Raw genomic sequence first — 23,354 nt, forward strand, 5'->3', positions numbered from 1 at the left:
TATATATATATATATATATATATATATATATATATGTATGTATGTATAGCTTTAAAATTATCTTTCTACATTTCTAATTTTGTAAGTTCTGCTTTTTTCTTTTTATTATAATTATTTGTTCAGGGTCTTATCAGTTTTTAGGAATATTTTTTCAGAAGACTCTTGGTTTGTGTTGGTTTTTTTTTTTTTTTTAGTCTTGCTGCTTTCTGTTCTATTTTCCAAATTATTCTGCTTTGATTTTTATTTTCTTTCCTCTGCTTCCCTTTGATTTATTTTATGTTCTTTCTAGAGCTTTTAGGTACAGGCATAATTTATTGGATTTTACTTTCTTATTTGTTAATGTAGGCATTGAGCATTATGCATTTTCCTCTGAGAACAGCTTTGCCCATAAATTCTGCTATGTACTGTTTATTTTCTCTCTCGTTTACATAATTTGTTACTGTTTTCTAAAAATTTCCCCTTGGCCCAAAGTTACTTAGGAAACTATTTTAAAAGAGGCATGTGGAAAGTTTGTAGTAAATACTTAGTAATTTGGGTTTTTTTTTTTTTTACATGTATACATGATCCAAAATTGGGATAGGTAGACTACCTACTTTTTTTTTTTTTCTTTTTCTTTTTTTTTTTTTTTAAACCCTTAACTTCTGTGTATTAGTTCCTTGGTGGAAGAGCAGTAAGGGGGGGTTAAGTGACTTGCCCAGGGTCACACAGCTGGGAAGTGTCTGAGGCCAGATTTGAACCTAGGACCTCCCGTCTCTAGGCCTGGCTCTCAATCCACTGAGCTACCCAGCTGCCCTAGACTACCTACTTTTAAAAAACAAGATTTTCTCTCCATTCAAGTCTTTCCCCAATGCCTCATTGCTACACAGAAGGGGTGGTGGAGTACAGTGGAAGGTGCAATGGATTTAGAGTTAGGGGATATGGGTTTGGATGGCATCCTGCCACCAAGAACCTGTGTGACCTTGGGCAGTCCCCCAACTAGCATTTCTGGTTTTCTCCCTGAATTGAAGGGGATGGACTTGATGATCTAAGGTCCCTTTTACACTTACAGACCTAGAATGTAACCCTGGCTTTTCAAAGTAGAACCCCTGCCTATAAAGCTATAAAAGGCTTTGATTAGAGACTTAGCAATGGACAGTTATATAAGAAACCTCTGTAATACCTCACAGAATCTGAGCATTAGAAGGGATCTCAATAGAGTCATTTGAGGTTTACAAGGCATTCTCTGCCAACAACTCTGGGGAATGAGTAGAACAAATGCTACTGATATCATTTTGGCTAAGAGGAAACTGTGGTTTGGGTATGTTAAGAGACTTGGTCAAGGTCACCCAGCTAGTCAGTTTAGGAACCAGAATTAAAATTTGGGTTTTGCTGATTTTTATTTGTACTTAGTTTTCTGATTCTAAGCAAAGCATTCTTTTTATTACTGCAGGCTTTTCTTTTCTTTTTCTTTTTTTTAACTCTTACCATCTGCCTTAGAATCAATACTGTGTTTTGGTTCTAAGGAAGAATGGTATGGGCTAGGCAATGGGGGTTAAATGATGTGGTCAGGGTCTAGAGGCCAAATTTAAACCCAGAACCTCCCATCTCTTGGCCTGGCTCTCAAACCACTGAGCCATTTAGCTGTCCCCTTGTGCTACTTTTCTTTTTCTTTCTTTTTTTTTTTTTTTAAACCCTTATCTTCTGTCTTAGAGTCAATACTGTGTATTGGTTCCAAGGCAGAAGAGTGGTAAGGGTAGGCAATGGGGGTCAAGTGACTTGCCCAGGGTCACACAGCTGGGAAGTGTCTGAGGCCGGATTTGAACCTAGGACCTCCTGTCTCTAGGTCTGGCTCTCAATCCACTGAGCTACCCAGCTGCCCCCTGCTACTTTTCTTAAAAAAAAAAAAATTATATTAGAATTTTTTTCTATGAACAAAAAACTTCTCTTTTTTCTATCTCTCCCCTTCCATTAAAAAAAAAGAAAAACAAAACAAAACTCTTGTAAGAAATATGCATAGTTAAGCAGAACAGATTCCTGAATTGGCAATGTCCAGCTGTTTCTCTGTGCTATACACGGAGATGTTCATCACCAGCAGTCTGGCTACTAATCAGGTGATGAATTTGAGATCTGGCACAGGGTGGTGATAGAAATTTTTTCATTTACCAAACTTTAGATAGGTTGAGATCTATGTATGTGGAGGGTATGCAAACCAATGAAAAAAAATTTTCCCTTTTCTTATTTAGAATATTTTTCCATGGTCACATGGTTCATGATCCTCCCCACTCTTTCCTCCCCTCTTCTGAAGCCGACAAGCAGTTCCCCTGGGTTATACATGTATCATTTAAACCTAATGAAATTTTAAATCTTTTAAAGTATTACACTAAGAACCCAGTGTAGGATCAATTTGGGAAGGATCCGTGTGTACTCCAAATACAAAAACTGAAGATCACCCACTTTTTCCAGAATAATTCTTCCATAAATTGGTTCATTTCTATTTTGTTCACCATACTGTTCGTAACTATGGTTTATTATTTTCAATTCTTTTTTTTTAAAACCCTTAACTTCTGTGTATTGGCTCCTAGGTGGAAGAGTGGTAAGGGTGGGCAATGGGGGTCAAGTGACTTGCCCAGAGTCACACAGCTGGGAAGTGTCTGAGGCCGGATTTGAACCTAGGACCTCCCATCTCTAGGCCTGACTCTCAATCCACTGAGCTACCCAGCTGCCCCCAATTATTTTCAATTCAGATATGATCCTGTCATTTATTCATTGCCTGCTAGGCATTCAGTTCTCATTAAAGCACCTCTTATTTTAATAACAGAATATTTAAGTACTTCCTGAGCAAGTAGGGGTTTGTCTATTTCATATTCATCTCTTATTCTCTTATTTCTTTGCTGCTATCTTCTTTGAGGAGATAGATTTGGTATAGGCACTGCTCTTCTGCCCATCTTAGTACCTTTTCTGGAAAGGAAGGAAATACTTCAGCAGAAACAGTTGAAGTATACAGACCACTAAATATAGTCTGGTGTCATCTAGTCTAACCCTAAAACCCAAAGAAAAAGAAGAACGGAGAAAACTGCCTCTCCAGGTCAATTCTCCCGCACTTTTGCACATTCTGCCTCAGCAGAATCAAAGTAGTTGTTCTCATGCAACCACCGGCATTGATGAACTCAGAATTACAGTAACTCAGAGTCAGATGGGCCGAGACATCATCTAGTACTACGTCTCCCTGAACAAAGATCAGTTCTACAAATACATGCGACAAGCATATTTTTCCACTCTTTGCTTAAAGACTTCTAGGGAGGAAGTACCCATACTTTCAGCAACAGTCTATATCACTTTTAGATCACATTAAGAAAGGGATAGAGTGCCAGATCAGGAGTCAGGAAGATCCAAGTTCAAATTCAACCTCAGGCTCCAATTTGTTTTACTCTGAGCAAGTCACTTAACCTTCGGTCTGCCTCAGTTTCTTCAACTGTAAAATGGAGATAACAAGAGCATCTACCTTGATGAGTTTTGGGGAGGATCAAATCAGATAATAATCGTCATTAGCTCAATGTCTGGCAGTCTCTCCATTGTGCTGCCTACCTGCCCAAACTTCAAGTACTTGAAGACAAATATGAGTCCTCAAAGCCTGCTCTTCTCTGATGTAAGCATCAGTTAGTTCTTTCAAGGGATTCTGGAATGGTCTAAATTCCAAGATTTTTATATATCTTGAGATGTCCCTCTACTTGATGCCTTCCAGCTTAATTTTATGTTCTCTGATGCCTTCTAGTGGTCCTGTTTTAGGAAGGTGATGCCCAGAACTGAAAACACTACACCTAAGATGTGGTAAGACCAGGATATTACTGTCAATTCTCCCATCCTTTTCTTTAAAAGAAAATTAAAAAAATATATATATATGCCCTCACCTCAATATATATATATGACATACACACACACACGCCCTCACCTTCTGTTTTAGAATCAATGCTGTGTATTGGTTCTAAGGCAGAAGAGCAGTAAAGGCTAAGTGACTTGCCCAGGGTCACACAGCTAGGAAGTGTCTGAGGTCAGATTTAAACCCAGGACTTGCTCGTCTCCAGGCTGGGCTCTCTATTCACTGTCCTAGCCTGATCCCATTGATACATTCTTGATACTATGCTTTTCTATGTAGTCTAAGACCACATCAGTTTTGGGAGGTTTTTATCCCTATAAAAGCAGTGGCTAGAGCACTGGGTCTGAAGTCAGGAAGATCTGACATCAAATCTGGCCTCAGACACTTCCCAGCTCTGGTAAAGCCACTTCGCCTCTTTCTGCCTCAATTTCTTCAAATGGAAAATAAGGATAATAAGTACCACCTACCTCCCAGGGTGGTTGTGAAGGTCAAATGAGATCATGTGTGTAAAGCAATTAGAACAATGCACAGGATGCAGTAGGTACTGAATAATGCTTGTAAAATATAATAAAATCCATCCTTCCATATCACCCTGTTTACTCCCTACTTTTTTGTCATCTTTTCCAGAAGAAATTCTATCCAGTCACACTCTTACTTGTGAAACTGACTTTTTTGAACCCACATGGAGCAGTTTATGATCCAAAGTAATCTTACCAGACTTGGTTTGTTATTCCAGCCTGTCAACATCTTTTAGAATACCAGTTCTTTCATCCAGTAGATTAGCTAGGTGGTTTTCTAGCTTTGTTCTCTCAAGTCACTACCCAAAGCACAATTTTTAATGTCATCACAGAAACATAATTTTACAATTGTTAGGAAAGCAAACTTGAAAGTCTGGAATAAGCCAAACCAAAAACAACAGAAGGGGACTTCTCTCTGTTTACTCTGCTCTAAGTGCTCAGTAAACCAAGCACTTAACACACAGTAACCTGTACCCACAGAATGGACTTGTCTTTTCCAATATTTACACTCCTGAAACCATGTTATCAGCAGGAAGAGACCATAACATGATTTTTCTCCTAAAAAACATTACCTTGAGCAGAATAGCTGTGAAGGAGATGGGCCACGTCAGTCTTCTTTTTGGAGTTGGGCGGGCGGGGGGGTGGGGGATGGCCTTTTACAAGAGGGAGTCCCTTGGCGACCCTTAGGAATGACAGCATGAAGGGACGAGAGCTGAGGGGTGGAGAGGACTGGATCTAAAAGAGGGCTGAATCGGGAACCCTGGGCAATGGACACCAAGACACAGGAAGGACACAGAAGATGCACGACTCATGGAGGGTACGTCCCCATGCTGGAAGTTCAAGGTCATTTCCAATGTCATGAAGATGCCAGCACTGGAGATTCTGGCATTCTCTGCTTGGAGGACGTTTGGCAGGTATTGATCCTGGCCAAGGCAAGGGGCTGTGGGGGTGGAGGGACAAAACAGGGACTGGGAAGCAGATCGGCAGAACTTTAAAGACTATAAGAGCTTCTGCAATGGTAACATGAAACACCTGGCTATCATGAAAGGCTTTGGGAAAGACTAAGGGAGGACTGGATTCGATACCCCCATCCCCACTTCAGACTAGCTGTACAATAATGGGCAAGTCTCTTAGTCTCTGAACCTCCGTTTCCTCATCTGTACGATGGGGATAATGGTACCCGTGTAACTACTTCATGGGATTCTTGTGAGAATCAAATAGTATGGTAACACACATTGCGTCCCCCCAATTTTTTAAACCCTTATCTTCTTTTTTCAAAATCTTTTCATTTGTTTATTTATTTAGACTATTTTCCCATGGTTACATGATTCATGTTCTTTCTCTTCCTTATTTTATTTATTATTTCATTCACTCATTCACTTATTTATTTATTTATATTTATTTTAAACTATTTTTTCATGCTTACATGATTCATGTTCTTTCCCTCCCTTCTTTTCAGCCTCCTCCCAGAGCCAACGAGCAATTCCATGGAAATCCTTACCTTCGGTCTTAGAATCAATACTAAGTATCAGTTCCAAGGCAGAAGAGTGATAAGGGGTAGGCAATTGGGGTGAAATGACTTGACCAGGGTCACATGGTTAGGAAGAGTCTGAGGTCAAATTTGAATCTAATACCTCTCACCTCCGGGTCTGGCGCTCGATCTGCTGAACTATCTACCTGCCACTCCAAAAGTTTCGGTGTCATTTTTTTTTTAAACCCTCACCTTCCATCTTGGAGTCAATACTGTGTATTGGCTCCAAGGCAGAATAGTGGTAAGGGTAGGCAATAGGGGTCAAGTGACTCACCCAGGGTCACACAGCTGGGAAGTGTCTGAGGTCAGATTTGAATCTAGGACCTCCTATCTCTAGGCCTGGCTCTAAATCCACTGAGCTACCCAGCTGCCCCCTCAGTGTCATTTTCTGTTATCAAAAGTTTAAAATTACATTGACTTATGGGAAAACACACACACATGCATATGTATATCATTGTGCAAACTTTAAAGCAGAGTAATTATTCATGTATTATCCATGTTTCTGTTTTTGGTCAGGGCTACTTTATATGGGGTATTTTTCTTTCTTTCTTTTTTTTTTTTTTACTTGAAATGTTATACAAAGTCGCCTTAACAAGAAATAGATAAAACACATAAACTCATGATTCTTGGAGTACCCAACTATTAAGGTCTACATCATCCTGACAATTAAAAGATACTTTATTTAAACATATAGCATAATAGATCATTTGCCATTTATAAGAAGAAATCCTCTTCGATCTCAGTTTTGAATTACTACTAGCCATGATACTCTGGCCCCCAAATTATAATTCTCACCCAATTCAATGAGTCTGCATACTCTACAATTTCATCTCCCCCCAAAAACCTTCATAGACTTTCTGCCCTCTCCACTGTCGCTGAGCAATATTTGTACATTTCCCCATCCTTGCATGACAGCTAGGTAGTACAGTGGACACAGCACTGGACCTGGAGTCAGGAAGACCCGAGTTAAAATCCACCTTCAGAATCTGACTGGTTGTGTAATCATTCTTCTGTTGGCCTCAGTTTTCCCATCCATGAAATGGGGAATAATAACAGCAACTACTTTCTAGGGTTGTTATTAAGGATCAAATGAAGATCAAGGGATTATGTTAAAGGCCACATAGAAAGGAAAAGCCAGTCCCTGCCCAGGTGATTATTGATGTCCTCCTGATACAAGTGAGGCCAGGTGGGGATAGGTACCAGGATGAGGCAGAATCCTCATGCATCAAACTAAGATGAATATGGGACAAATAATTCATGGAGTTGAAGCATCAGAGGTGAACAGAATCAGGATTAATAGAGGCATCACAACAAAGTTTGAGGGTCCTAAGAAGGTCAGGGTGGGGGGTGAAGGCTAGGCTGTCAGAGTCCAGCCCTCGAATGAGCAGTTAGACTAGGCTCTAATAATGGAGTTCTTTCAAGTTTGTATTTAGATGTCCTCCAGGCTCTTGCAAGACTTATATGAAGCTACACCAGCCCTTGCCTTTCTCTGAATTCTCTCTGGCTACTTTCACCAGGGTAGCCACTGATATATGGATATTATACCCTTTCTATTCCTTTCTCTCTCCTCATCATACTTTCCCTCTCTGGGTCCCCCCATGCCTCTTCCTTGATCCTGCTGCATTTGAACTGCTTGTAACTTCCCACCAACCAACTCTTCAACTTGGTGCCTTCAAAAATTATCCACAAAATTTTCCTTCAATGAGAATGGAAATTGGCCATCTAAGAAACTGGGCAGAGGGGGAAGAAGATATTTATTTTTTAAAGGATATCTAAAGTCAATGATATGAGCTCTGATGAGATTCTTGAAGACCTTCACCTTTTCCTGGAATCATTCTGGAATGGAACTTTCTACTCTGGATTGGCTCACTGAGTGAGTGCCTTGGGCTGAAGGAAGAGGCTTGCTTTTGTGGATTTCTGGCTGAAGACACTACCCAAACTTCCCCATGGAGATCCGGGACTTGAGGGAGCCCTTTCTGGGACAGAGCCAAATTTCACCAAATCAGAACTTAGGCTGGCAGGCTAGACAAGATCCTGTTTCCTTCCTACATTTCCCACTTTCGATATCTCTACCTTGTAAATAAAAGCTGCTAACAGTAAAAAAAAAAAAAGTCAATGATACATGTAAAACCCAGTGGAATTGTGCATTGGCTAAGGGGGGCTAGGGAGATTTGGGGTACAGGAAAAGAACATGAAATATGTAACTATGGGGAAATATTCAAAAAAAAATTAAAAAAAGGGATATCAAAGCATCCATATTGATGAAGAAAATCAGAATGGAGAGTGAGATTACAATAGGGGACATGCAAATAGTCAGCCTCCTGATTGAACACAGGCTCTCTGCTGAAGCAATTCTAACATTTCAGTATGTGTTTGGGATACAGACCTAGTAGGAGTATTGTTAGGTCAAAGGATATGCACCATTTTACTGTCCTTTGGGTATAGTTAAAAATTGCTCTCCAGAATAGTCAGATCAGTTCCTAACTCCATCAGCAGTGTGTTGGTGTCCAGATTTTTTTCACATTCCCCCCAACATTTATCATTTTCTTTTTTTGTCATATTAACCAGTCTGACAGGTGTGAGGTACCTCATAGTTGGTACCTCCAAGTTCTTTTAATTCACATTCCTCCAAAGGATAGTTAATTATATGATTAAAGATAGTTTTAACTTCTTCAATGGGTCTGATTCCCCAAAAGATCAAAGATAGAGGAAAAGAACCTACTTGTACAAAATAAAATTTATAGCAACTCTTTTTTGTGGTGGCAAAGAACTAGAAACTGAGGGAATGTCCATCACTTAGGGAATGGGTGAATAAGTTCCTGTATATGATTGTAATAGAATACTATTGATCCATGAGAAATGACAAGCAAAATGATCAGAAAAAAACCCTGGACTTAAATGAAGTGATGCAACATGAAATGAGCAGAAACAGAAGAAACGTTGTACATAGTAATAGCAATAAAGTACAATGACCAACTGCGAATGACTTAATTATTATCAGCAATTCAAGGATTCAGGACAACTCCAAGGGACTCATGATGAAAAAGTCTATCCACTGCCACAGAAGGAACCGATAGTCTAAATGCAAATTAAAGCACACTATTCTTCATTCCATTTCCTCCATGAATTTTTCTGTAGTTTACATAAGCAACATGTGTCTTCTTTTACAACCTGACAAACACGGAAATATGTATTGTATGATAATACAGTATGGTTTAACATCACATTAACCTGCCATCTTGGGGAGAGAGGAAAGAAGGGAGACAATGAACATGGATCACGAAATGTCAGAAAATGATTATTAGACATTGTGTTGATATATACAATCTGGAAAAATTAAAAATGGAAAGAAAAAAGAAATATTATACACATTCATATATACATAGACTTATAGACACACACAAGAATATATAGCCATGTATGTATACATATATATGCATATTTACAGATACATAGATATACATATTAACATAAATGCTTCTCCTCTAAGAGAATGCAAGTCTTTCAAAGGTAGAGACTGTCTTCTTTCATCTTTATATCCCCAGCACCTATAGACAAAATTATTTTCAATAATTTCCTATTCTTAGAAGTCTTTCCACATGTACAAAATGTTCCCACTTGAGCTCTGGCTCATCAATTACTAAGCAGAAGAAAAGAGGGCAAAGAAAAATCAAAACAAGGCCAGGTAGCACATCTCCTTAGTGAGCTAACTGCAGGCTTTGTTAACTAAGCTGCACTGATTAGCACCAACCCAATTCACTTCTGTTTATAGCACACTCAGGGATCCGCCTTGGCTACCGGTCAGCTTCAGAAAATCCATCTGGGTCAATCTATCAATGAACATTTATTAAAGGCCTACTATGTGTCAGGCACTGAGCTAAGCACTGGGGATACTAAGAAATGCAAAAGCATTTGTGTTCTCAAAGAGCTCTGAGACTAACGGGGAAGACGGCATGCAAATGACTGTATAAATTGTCTAGGATAAATTGGGAATAATCAGCAGAGGGAGGCACTAGAATTACAGAGAATTAAGAAAGATTTCCTGTAGAAGAAAATTTATCGAGGACTTGAAGAATAGTTTGAACTTACCTTGTTGTTTGGAGGGTCTTCTCCATCCCAAATATCCTCCTGCTATGCTAACCCTATCCCTCCTCCCAAAGGCGAGTTCCTTCCAGAAGCTTCCATTCTGGACTTTATTATCCTCTTAGCTATGCTTCTGACTCTCAGACTTTGCCACTATGCCACCACAAATGTACCTTCTCCCCACCTCCTTTTTAGATCCCTTGAATTTGTTGTCTTCCCTATTTAGAATGTAAGCTCCTTGAGGGAAGGAGTGAGGATGGGGAATTGCCACTGAGTTGGAAAACTGAAGAAAATCTGAATGGATGTTAGGCACGTCTAACCCCAGAGAGACCATCACAGATAATGATTTTTTTTCTTATTTCAACAATTTTAAAAATCAGTTTTTACATCTAATCTAAATATACTTTAATACCTCAAAATATCAGTGATTTCATGGGTCAAGCTCTCCTACTGACAAAAATTTGACCCCTATTTCCTGTTCTGTGGGTAGTTTCATGAATTGTCATCTCTCCCCCCTTCTCCCCATTCATTAGTTGGTAGCCAGTCTTTGGTGGGGGTTCCCATCTCTAAATTTATCTAGGCTGGTCTTGAGATGACAAATACTATCAAATTATCTAGGCTGGTCTTGAGATGACAAATATCCATCCCAAGGTCTGTCCTCAAAACCCTTCTACCTTAGTAGAACCTACTGGCAATTGTATTTTTTTAATTTTTTAACCATTTATTAATATTCATTTTTAACATGGTTACATGATTCATGCTCCTACTTTTCCCTTCACCCCTTGCACTCCCCCCACCCATGGCCAATGGCAATTGTATTTTGCTGACAGAACCTTCCAGAAACAAGGGTCACCTCCAAACCATAAGGATGCACTAAAGGAGAACATTAGTAGAAAAATCTAAATATTCCTATGTCTCTATCCCACTCACTCAATTCAAATCAATATTTTTATTCATGTTTTCCTGGAAATGGAGAAGTGCTATTTCCCATTTCCTTCTTAAGCACCTTACCTAACTATTACTTAACAATCAGAATTTTCAGACTTTTTGGCCTTGCCTCCCTTCTGGTTTAAATAACGCAATTCTTTCCCCATGCCTTATTTTGTATGCCTGTTCCACAAATCTCTTCCCACATTCTCCACATGTCTCTTAATTGCACAGCAACAAATTTCAATTCTGCACAACACCCAGAACAAGTGGGATCTTAAATGTTTCTTAGTGATGATGAGAACACAGGTGATAGGAGGAAGAGGGAAATCACAGAGGAATTCATTTATTTCCTCCAAGCACAGCCTCTCCTTCTGGGTTTCTGAGATTTGGATATGTCTTGAAGCCAGACTCTCATATTGGGAAGTCAATGAGTAACACTGCATCCTAGAGTCTAGCCAGACCTAGACCATACTTTGATCCCACCACACCAGCCCCATTTACTTTCATTTTTGTTTTTGATTCCTCAATGTCTAACACTGAGCCTAGCACAGAGTAGATGCTTAATATTGTTTTGTCTTTCATTTTTTCTTTTTAAAACTCTTACCTTCCATCTCCGAATCAATACTGTGTATTGGCTCCAAGGCAGAAGAGTGGTAAGAGCTAGGCAATGGGAGTTAAGTGACTTGCTCAGGGTCACACAGCTGGGAAGTGTCTGAAGTCAGATTTGAACCTAGGACCTCCTGTCTCTAGGATTGGTTCTCAATCCACTGAGCTACCCAGTTGTCCCCTTGTCATTCATTTTCAAAGAAGACGAATGACACCACAGGATGATGTCTTAACTTGTACAGGAAGTGAATTTAAGTGAGACAGAGCAGCACAAAGTCTTAGTGAATTATTACTTTCAATATTCTTTGTCAGAAGCTGGGGGAACAAATAATTTAAAAAAATTTTAAACATTCAGTAATTTCCGACTACACTACATCTGTGTTCATGTATTTTACATTTGAGCTTTGAGAAGAGGAAAGTTTTATCTTCTCTTATTTTAATATTTAGAAAAGCAACATTTTAAAATATAGATTCTTAATACTGAGTATCAGCAACTTCAACAGTCTAGGAACTTCTGAGTATAGTCAACTTTGAGCCCTCGAGTGAATTAAAAAAACCCCAAAACATTTCACAAAGAAAACAATAGATTCTATAATTCCTTGAGTCTAAGAAGGGGAATTTCCTGCAGGCCAGCATTATCCAGTCTCCCCATGTATCCCAACAGGATGTCAGCAACCTCCTCTGAGAATAAATCCTTCCACTTTCAGAAATATTTCAAGGCTTAGGTTGCCATACACATCTGAATAAGGAAGGTTTTCAATAAACTCTTTTATGTTTGAATCTGCCTTCTAAACCTTTATTAACATTCTAACTCTTAAAAAGTATCTTTTTATACTATATGCCAGGAAGTCATGCACTGGGTAGAAGATTCTTAAAATCTTAAAAATTAACAAATGATTTTTAAGATTCCTTCCAATTCTAAGATCCTCTTTCAAATAAAAAAAATATTAAAAAAGACCCCTTGACCTTCTGACTTAAAATTGACACTAAGTATTAGTTTTAAGGCAGAAGAGAGGTAAGTGTTAGGTAATGAGGGTTAGGCGACTTGCCTAGGATCATACAGCTAAGGAAGTATCTGAGGCCAGACTTGAACTCAGGACCTCCCATACCCAGACTTGGTTCTCTATTCACTGAGACAGTGAATTTTGCTACCTGCAAAAATTTTAGAAAGGAAACTCCATCTCCCCTCTGTGACCCTTTGCACTGGTTGTTCCTCATCCTGTAATGCTCTCCTATCTCACCTCTACTTCTAAGAATCTCTGGTTTCCTTCATGATTCAGATCAAGCACTGACACATTTTCTAATCCCTCCAGCTGCAAGTGCCAAGAGAGAGAGCTGGTAGAGCCAGCTCCTATAGGAGTCAATTGTTAGATTTTCAATGTGATCTCACTGTGGAAATCTTTAATACATTGTTCTAACATTTGTTAAGAATTTACGATGTGTCAGGTACTAGGCTATGTCTTATTTAATCCTCACGACAATCCTGTGAGGTAGGCATGATCATTATCCCCATTTTATACTTGAAGAAACTGAGGCAAACAAGTTAAGTGATTTGTACAAGGTCATACAGCTAGTAAACATTTAAGGCTAGATTTGAACTTGGGTCTTCCTGACTCTAAGTCTAGCACTCTTTTTCTACTGAAATAATATAGCATAGAGGTTGTAAATCTTTTTTTTATATAACACATCAAGGCAGAAAGTGCTCTTTTATTATGCAATCTCTTTCCATACAGGTCATTTTTCTTCACCAACAGTTAGGCAGTGGGAGAAGTGATCTTATGCAAAGGCACCTGGGAAAGTTTAAAGATAATCAATACCTGAAGTAGAAGTCAAACTGTAAGGAGGCTGCAACAGGCCTTGCTCAGGATATAGTCATGCAGGGAAATGGGATGGGAATAATCCAAAGGAAGTACCAAAGGGGTAAAGGGACAGGCACTGCCTGCCAGGACAGCGGCCTTGTGTAGACAGGTCCCAATAGTGATTCAGTGGGCAGTCTCATTCTCTTGGGTTCTCTCACTATTTTATTGGTACTCTGCTCCTAAACCTGCTCCAATTCATATTCAAATGGTCTGTAGATCTCAGGAATGCCATGATGGTGATTTCCCTCATAGGCATTGCCAAAACTTCGGCCAGAGTCAAGGCATCACCTTCCTCAAGCAGTCATATTGGAGACCCAATGGAAATCTTCAAGCAAAGTCTTGGGACCGTGTGCTGGGGAATGCCATAAAGGAAATTCCCATTCACATATAAGAGAGCTCAGTTGATTTCTGAGGTGCCTTTCAACTCTTTTTCTTGAGTTTTAGCAATCTGTTTCTCCCAAAAGCTGTTCTCATATCCATCCCTGAATCTTCTCTTTTGGCACTCTTCATCTCATCTTGTCTGGACTACATAGGAAAAGTTTCATGCTTGAATTCCCTATCTCCAATCTCTTGTCTTCAATCCGTCTTCTAAATAGCTGCCAAAATTTCCTCCCAGAGGCACAGGTCTGATCACATCACTCTAGTGCTCAAAAACCTTCTTTGGCTCCCTACTGTCTCTAACATAAAGCATAAGCATGTAACCTAGCATTCAAAGTCCTCCACACACTAGCTCCAACTTACCTGTCATTCCACCCTAATTTCACATTACTCCATACACATGTCCCAGATCAATTTGCCTATAAAGTCAACTGAGGTTATTTGAACTACAAGATCCCCAAACTCAAAATCCCATCTCTTGCTTCTTTATATTCAAAGAAGTCTTCTACTATACCTGATAATGTACATACTTCCTCAACTTTTCCTTCAAAGGTTAAGCATAGACTCAAATCTCTTCTCTTCTTTTTTTTCCTTTTCTTCTCTCCCTCTCCCTCTCTTCTCTTCCTCCTCCAATCTTCCTAGAGTACTTAGATCAATCAATCAAAAAGAACTTAATAAGCACCTACTATGCGTTGGAACTGTCCTAGGTGCTGAACATATAAAGACAAAAGTAAAACCGTCTCTGCCCTCTGGGAGCTCATCATATTCTGAAAGAAGAAATATGTACCTATGCAAATAGATACTAAATGTACACAGAATAAAACTAAGATAATTTTCAAGCCAGCAGAAAAGGCTTGATGTAGGAGGTAGTACTTGAGCTGAGTTTTTAAAGTGAGGAATTCTAAGAGGCCCAAAATGAGAAAAGAGTCCATTTTAGGTATGGAGGGAGGAAGTCTATGCAAAGGCACAGAGGTGGGAGATTGAACATGTAAAAGATATTAATTGGGGCTATTTGGCCAGAAAGAAGAGTGCACTGAAGGGGGCAGGTAGGTGATCACAGTGGATAAAGTACCAAGACATCTTCCTAAATTCAAATCTGGCCTGAGACACTTAGTAGCTGTGAGACCTTGGACAAGTCATTTAAAGTTGCTTGCCTCCGTTCCTCATCTGTAAAATGAGCTGGAAGAAGAAATGGTGAACCACTGTCGTATCTTTGCCAAGAATTCAGTTAACCCTGATTTCCCTTAGTTTCTTCATTTATAAAATGAGTTGGAGAAAGAAACAACAAAACCACTCCAATATCTTTGCCAAGAAAATCCCAAATGAGGTCACAAAGGGTTGGACGTGACTGAACAATAACAACCCCAGAGTACCCTGAAGGAGAGTAATGTGCAATATATCTGAGAAGGTAGTCTGTAGCCATATGGTAATCCTTTCCTTGCATTTTATATTTCTGTGTACATGCTAAACTTCCCCCAAATTATCTTGTAGATTATCTTGTTTGTGCATAGCTGTTTATATGCCGTCTCCACCATTAGACCACGAGCTCCTTGTGGGCAGGGATTGTCTTTTACTTTCTTTGTGGTTCTAACACTTAGCACAGCATCTGGAACATAGGAGGCACTTAATAAATGTTTACTCATGCTTGAACGTAACGTACTGAGGGAACAGCTTTGTGTCCCTATTGGCTAGCATAGTGCCTTGTACATAGCAGATGCTTATCAATGTTTGTTAAAATAAAGAGACCCACTTTGGGATTTTGTATTCATCATTCTTGAGGCTGGATACATATTCTTTTGGGAAGTGGGTTTTCAGAACCACATAAGGGAGAAAGCCCTTAAATCTACTGCCAAGATGTTAAAGAACAGATTTTGCAATTAATCACCAAATTCACCAAACTGAGAAACTCCAGAGATGACAGCAGCGGGCCTATTTCTGGAGCTCTGTAGTGAGAACATGATCTCACTGAATTAATTCAATAGGCTTTAAGATACACAATGAACCCTGCCCTTATTTACAAAGAGCAAACAAACCAGGCAGTTTCTCCAAATGAATGTAGCATCATGTCAAAAGTGATACACCCAGAAGCAAGTTGTAAAGAGCAATAGAGTTTTATGTCAAAAAACCCGAATGATCCTGAAGGTCCTTCCCAGCTCTTAAGTTCTAAAATGATATTTTATTTTTTAATTTCCTGAAATGAATTTTGGTCATGGGGTGTATTCAAAACTCTGCCCACATCAGTAGTACATGGATCTTAAGGAAACTTTCTTTAGAAAAGATAATTATAAGCTTCTCCACCACAACACAGGCTGCTTACATGTGATAGTGAACTTCCTTTCTCTCTCTCAAAATATGTTGCATTGCAAAGTCATGAGTTTGACATGAACCCATTACTTTAGGGCCCATAAAATTTTCCCATCAAAATGTTTGAAGGAGTCATTTGTGGAATCAAACTGAAGAGCCTCGAGGTAGTTAATGCCACCCAAAACACTCCAAACCCCACCCCAAAACACCCTCAAACTGATTCTAATTTATTTAAAAATTAATAGTCTAATTAAGTCAACCTTTCCCTTTTGATTCTTTCCTAGTCTCAGTCTGTCTCTCTCTGATAAGAAGGAATTTTCAAGCCAGATTGCTTACTAAATAATAAGCGGACATTTGTGTAATACCTTCAGGTTTGCTGAATACTCTATATTACTTCACCCAATCCTTGCAACAACTCTTGAAGGTAGCATAAGGGTATTATTATGCTTATTTTACAGATGATTCCTGAGGGAGCATAAAGAGCGGTAGAAGAAGGGAATCTGAAAAGGAGCCTCAGCTGACTCCAAGATCACTAGTTGTTTCCTTCTACCACAGCGCCTCATTTATGCAAAGTTCCTCTAAGTATGTTTGTATATCAGTTTTTAGGGTTCCTAAAATCATTGCTAAATCAGAAAAAGAGTGAGTGGTTAATGAATCTTTAAACATCATGTTCCCTCAAAATGGAAATGGTACAAAACAGCACTCATCTCCTGAGAGGATTCAACTGTAATCATTGAGAGTTCTTCTAGGCTGCCTAACTTGACAGCACCACATTTGTCCCAACTCTACAAGCCAAACACAGGTCTAGCCATCTTTAAGGTCACATAAGTAGAATCTCAGGTACTCTTAAAAATGTATCTCATCCAACCTTTAATCAAAGCATGAATACAATCTAGAATATCAGCAACAAGACAGACTCCACTTGAATACTTCTGGTGATGGAGAACTCATCACACCTTGATCTCCTTAACAGTCTATTATATTTTCTGGTGCTTCAAATGTTAGGAAAACCTTCTTCTCTATATTCCCTTTCTAATCAAGGTCATTATGTTAAGAACCTGTGTGGAAAGGACCTTCAGCAGCTCAAGACTTCCTGATACCCATTCCAACATTCCATCTACCATGCCACACAGCCACTTTTCTTCTTTCTTGTAGCTTCTTCCAAATTCTCCATTATAAAGTAGCAATGGCTCATATTTACATATTGCTTATTTTTTACAAGCAGGGTATTCTAAAAGTCTTAGTGCAGTAAGACTTTTGGAACAGGCTGTATATAAGAAACCGAACCTCCCAGGCACCTTAAGGGATAGGGAAGACAAATGTTATTCTCCCCATTTTAGAGATGAAGAAACCCGAGTTCAAAGAACTCAAGTGTTTTGCCCAAAGTCACATAGCTAGCAAACAACAAAATCAATTCCCAAAACTAAACATAATTTTACCCTCTTGGAATCTGTATGATTCCAGAAAACTGGAGGATGGGGCTGGTGAAATCAGTCAATTATTATTTCCTCCCCTTTATCCTCCTCCGGTTTATATTAAAGCAATATAAGCATACAGTAGGCAGTTAATAAATACTAGTTGGATTGGAGGGATAATTGTATATTAGTTGGCCTCGGTTTCCTCATTTGAGGTTTTCAATAGTCTCTAAAGTTTATATGAAAAGTAGTCATCGCAGTCCATTTATGGGCAAGGGGCCTTGTGATGCCTTTTTGACCGGCAAAGGCAAGGTCCCTGCCCGCCTTACCCCCACGTCCGTCCCTCTGACTCTCTTTCACACACACGCACATTCACTACAACTCAGTCCGACCCAGAGTAGCTCCTACGTAGCTGCCCTTGCACACTAGCAGGACACCAAATCTCCACCAGCACCCAGACTGTGCAAGTCTCCCCTCTGGCTCCATCCCCAGTGTGAGCCCGGGCTCTGGGGGAACCCGGAGCTGCCAAGACCCTAGGCTAGGCTGGCAGCACTGACCGACTGCCGGACTGCCAGACAGACTCCCACCGAGGGCGGGGCGGCAGCGGCTGCAGCTGCAGCAGCTGGGTACGTCCCGGCGCTGCCTGGTTCCTCGCGAACCAGCCCTGGCCACCTTCCTTCCCCTCGGCGCCCTAGATTGAGGCGGACTCTCTCCATGCTCCGCGAAACAGAAAGGGTTTTCCAACTCACATAAGCTCCCTGGGTCTCTGGGGCTTCTCCCCAGTCGCGTCTCTCGGGTTTTGGGAGAAGGAGCCTCCCATCTTTTCTTAACTTAGTGCGGAGTTGGCTCCCGCTCCCACTTGGCCCCTTGGCTTGCCCTGCAGCAGGCGGGACTGGAGGATCGAGGGAGGAAGAGTGGGTGGAGCAGAGGGTGAGAGAGTGGGAGGGGGCAGCGGTTCTTCAGGGTCGCGAGCCCTGCCCCAACCCCAGGGAAAGGCTGTCGGGACCTTCTGTCAGCCTCGCTGCAAAGCAACTGCATTGTCCGATGGGCGGGAGGTGGCCAGAATCGCTGCCAACTTCTCGGGTTCTGCCTCCCCAAGCCCAAGTTACCCAGGATTGGGGTGAGAGTGCCAAGAGGAGCCAGGGCATAACCAGCTCACTAGTTAGAGGGGGTGATGAGGCTTTTTTTAAAATGGAAAAGTAGAGCATTAAAATGGGACTTATTAAATCTGGGGTCACGAATCGATCTCAAAGAAATTAAATGGGCAAAAAATAAACAAATGACATCTTTATTTTCACTAACTCCTAACTGAAATATAGCCATTTCCTTCAAATATGTAAAAACATTATTCTGAGGGGAAAGTCTATAAAGACTTCCAAAGATTGCAAAAGAGAGGGGGTCCCTGATAGTCTTCCTCCCCAAAGTTAAGAATTCCTAGATGAAAAGCTGGAATGGACCTCGGAAATCATCTAGCTCGATTCCCTCACTTTTCAGAAAAAAACAAGGGCTACACAGTTAAAGTGAGTTGCTCACGTTCACGCAGGCGGTAAATAGCAGAGAAGAGATTCGAACACGAATTCCAGGCTCTACTATTTAATGCATCACAGCTGCATGGCTTCTTGGAGGATTTTCTCAACCAGTGGGTGGAGCAAAGCCCCGGGAGCCGTCCTCTCCCTGCCCTCTTCCTCCTCCAGTGGCTGAGGGCGAGGGGTGGATGGCGAGGCTGGAGACCAGCTCTCCCTGGAGGGGAGAAAGGGGTGCCTTCTGGGCTCTGCTGGTCGGTGATGCTTGCCCAAGTCCAGGAAGGACATCGGGCTCTTCTGATGATCCGATTTCGTCCCTTCCTAGACTCAGAAGGCTGGATGATCATGTGATTACAGCTGGTTCTAGGTAGGCTACCAGAGGCTTAACCCTAAATGCTCAGAGCCAATGTGTCAAAGGGTCAGAAGGCTGGATTCTAATCTGGGTTTTGTCATTTTATTTCTTCTTGGTTTGGAGAAAGCCACTTCCCTGGGCTGCAGTTATCACAGCTGTAAAATGAGAGAGTTGGATTTCCCTTTCCTGGCTCTGCTCTCCCTTTGCTTTGGCATCCACCGCCTTTATCCTGGCTCCTGGTCACTGCCACCGCCTGTCATCTTTCAGCACAGTGGTGCAGGTTGGCTCCGGAACTCTGCTCTTGTTCCACAGCTTGCCCCTGCCTGCCTTCAGGGACTCTTGTTCCTCACAGACACCATCCCCAAAGGCCCTACATGTTTCATCTCCTCCTTTGTCTTCTCTGTCCTCTATTTTGTGTTTAACTCAGGCTGGTAGCGATTCTGGGAAAAGTCTACTTGGCTCCTCTCCTTGAGAATTTGGCTGTTTCCAGCTCCTTTTGTAGCAGACCAGAACGGCTGGGAAAGGGAGAGGCCAGACCAACTTATACCCACACCATGTGCTTTGCTGGGGCCTTTGTGGCCGGGCAATGAAGTCAATATGTTACAGTGGAAGAAATACTGGATTGGGAGACTCAGATGACCCCAGGTGGAATTCTGGGTCTTTTGCTTACAGATGTAATATGGGGCAAGGCACTTTATTTCTTCTTTCCTCATGAAGGGGTTGAATTAGATGATTTCTGAAGCCTCTATGAGCCTATGGCCCTTTTAGCTCCAAATACGTGGCTCCTAGGATCTTTTTCACAGACATCCTTGGAGAGAAGCAGGTGCCCCCTTTTCTCCTCCAACATGCCACCACCTTGTTTCAGGCCCTCATCACCTCACTCCTGTACTATGGCAATAGTCTGCTTTTTGGTCTCTCTGCTACAAATCTCTCCCCACTCTAGTCTATCCTCCACTGAGCTGTCAAAATGATCATCCTAAAATACATGCCTAACTATGCCACCCCCGGCTCAACAAACTTCAGTGGCTCCCTATCGCGTCCAGGTTCAAATTTTTTAAATCTTCTGTTTGGTTTTTTAAACCTGTCACAACCTCTCCTGCCCCTCACTTTTGCAGTCTATTTGCCCCCTACTCCCCTTCACTACTCTGCAATCCAGTGACAGGTCTCTTTACTATTCCTTGAAGAAGACAATTCATCTCCTGCGTCTATGCATTTTCACTGACTCCCCACCTCTTCATTTTGGCCCCTGATTTTCCTGACTTCCTTTAAGTCCCAGAAAAAAAAATCCTCCTTTCTACCCAAAAATAAATAAATAAAAAGACACAACACATTTCTTTTACTGCTAATGTCTTCTCCCTGTTAATTATCTGGAATCTATCTTGGCTATATCTTATTTGTATATAGTTGTTTTCACGTTGACTTCTCCATTAAATTATAAACTCCTTGAGACCAGAGATTGTCTTTTGGCTTTGTATTCTCAGCACTTAGCTCTACAGCTGGCATATTATAGGTGCTTAAAAATGTTTATTGACTGGCTGTTGAACTATTAGCCAATAGGCTGTAGTAGAAAAATTGTTCAATTTGGAATCACAAACCTGGATTTAAATGAGTACAAAATTATATTTCAAAAGATTTGTGATTTCACTGATGTTGCCTTTAATCTATGACCTTAGACAAGTCACCTTGGTTTCTTCCATCCATCCCATCCATACATATATGTGTAGGGTCTGGGACATGTGCAGAGAATCTCTGAAGGTCTCTGCAAATGGAGAAGTTAAAGAGCCTGCTTTCAAGAGTTCTGATGATGTTAAATGGAAATGTCATTGAGAAACTATGTAGCATGCATAGACATCCCACAGTTGTTTCTGGTCTTCAAATCACTAGAAAATGCCTTTTCTAAATAGCCAGAAGGAGGAGTGCTTTGGTCACTCTTTGTGAAGGCTACACCTCATATGACCCCGTGCAAATAGGTTTCTATCCTTGGTCTCAATATTTGTTCTATTCTATTCTAGTTAAAAGAATTAGAAGCTTTTGGCGTTGCAACATCCAATTTTTGCAGATAGCCCAACATTTGATGCCTTCTAGAATAAAGAATTGCCTTCAAAAGTGACCTGTGGAACTCAGCACAGTGGTAGCTGAGGCAAGACCTCTGGAAGTCACAAAACATTTGGATGTGAACTTGGTAAGATCCATGCTATGTAAAAACTAAGCTAAGCTCGAGCCCACTCTACCCAGAAACCAAGGTGAGATAAGGGAAAATGGCATATGCTCCTGAGATGTGGAGGGGAAAACATCTGTCCTTTTGTTCTTGTAATATCTTTTTTTTAACCTTTACCTTCCATCTTAGAATCATTACTATGTATTGGTTCCAAGGCAGAAGAGTGGTAAGGGCTAGGCAATAAGGGTTAAGTGACTTGCCCAGGGTCACACAGCTAGGAAGTGTCTGAGGCCAAATTTGAACCCAGAACCTCCCATCTCTGGGCCTGGCTCTCAATCCACTGAGCCACCCCGCTGCCTCCTTGTAATATCTTTTTAAAAAGTTTTCAAACCTTTACCTTCTGTACTAGAATCAATAATATGCATTCGTTCTAAGGCAGGCAGAAAAATAGCAAGGACTGGGCAATTGAGGTTAGGTAACTTGTCTAGAGTCACATAGCTAGGAAATATCTGAGGCCTGCTCCTGTCTCCAAGTCTGGTTCTGAGCCACCTAACTTCCCCTTGTTTTTGTAATATTGTTAGAGCAACTATTTCTTTTATAAGAATTGATTGATGTTGAAGTGTTCCAATGGAATTGGGCCCCTAGTCATTGGCACCTAATAGAGGGGAAAATCCAGCTGATAGAAGCTGGAGATGATAACATTAGAGAAGAGACACTCCCAAATCTCCAAGGTACTCCTAACATTCTGAAGGGCAAGTGCAGCATCTCCAATTCTGGGAGAGTGAGCCAGAATGTACTTGCTACATGTGAAAAATTATTTTATATAACCTCAAAGGTCCAATTCTAAATTTTTGGAGGCTAAGAATAATCTATAACGGTGTCCTTCTTCCCTATCCAGTTATATAGTCCTCAGCCTGCGTTTTGACTTTTTTTCTCCCTTTAACATTTTCTTTGATGTTTGTCTGATGTCACTTGTATAAAAATGAGAAGAGAGCACTCATTCAATGTTTTTTGTTTAGGTCCTTGACCTGTCTAAGATTGCAGTCCAGGCTCTGGTTCTAGAGAAATGAAGTCTCTGACTCCTTCCCTGACTATACCTCGAATACTTGTTTTGGTTCTATCAGACATCACTATAGAAAGATGCTGAAAGTTGGACCCATGTAACAGCTTCCTCTTTTAATTGTCTAAATCTGTACCCTTCTAGTGTTTCAGTGAGAAAAAGGAGAATTGCTATTAAAAACCATTCTACCATACTCCTAAAGTCTACTCAATCAACTGATCACTGAATACAGTAAGCCATCTAAAACATTTGCTAAGAAAGGTATTACCCTTTGATGCTTTGCTCTTGCTTCACTCACAGTTTAGGCAAAAGAATTTGCCAGCAGCTAAAAATAATCCCTGGGTCTCAGTTTCCTTATTCATATAATTGGGGTGCTTTCAAAGGTCCCTTATAGCTCTGACAATCCTGTGATTTTTATCCTCTGGCACTGTAACCCACGGGATTGGGGAGAAATTAAATCAGGTAAAATTCACAAGCCTCTACTTTAATTCAATTGTTTATGCCAAGTATCTTCTGCTTAAGGCTAAACGTTAAATTTCCTCTGATAATCCATCTACTAAACCTTCATTCTGAAGCCTACCACCCTGGGACAGCTGAACTACTTTCAGAAAAATGAGATGCAGCTTCCTTATTCCAAGGTAATGCTACTGAAACTTGTGAAAAGTAGAAAAAGAGAAAAAAAAACCAGCTGGACCATCCTTCCTTCCTTCCTTCCTTCCTTCCTTCCTTCCTTCCTTCCTTCCTTCCTTCCTTCCTTCCTTCCTTCCTTCCTTCCTTCCTTCTT

The sequence above is a fragment of the Gracilinanus agilis genome, chromosome 2, assembly GCF_016433145.1.
Source record: "Gracilinanus agilis isolate LMUSP501 chromosome 2, AgileGrace, whole genome shotgun sequence".
Classification (NCBI taxonomy): domain Eukaryota; kingdom Metazoa; phylum Chordata; class Mammalia; order Didelphimorphia; family Didelphidae; genus Gracilinanus; species Gracilinanus agilis.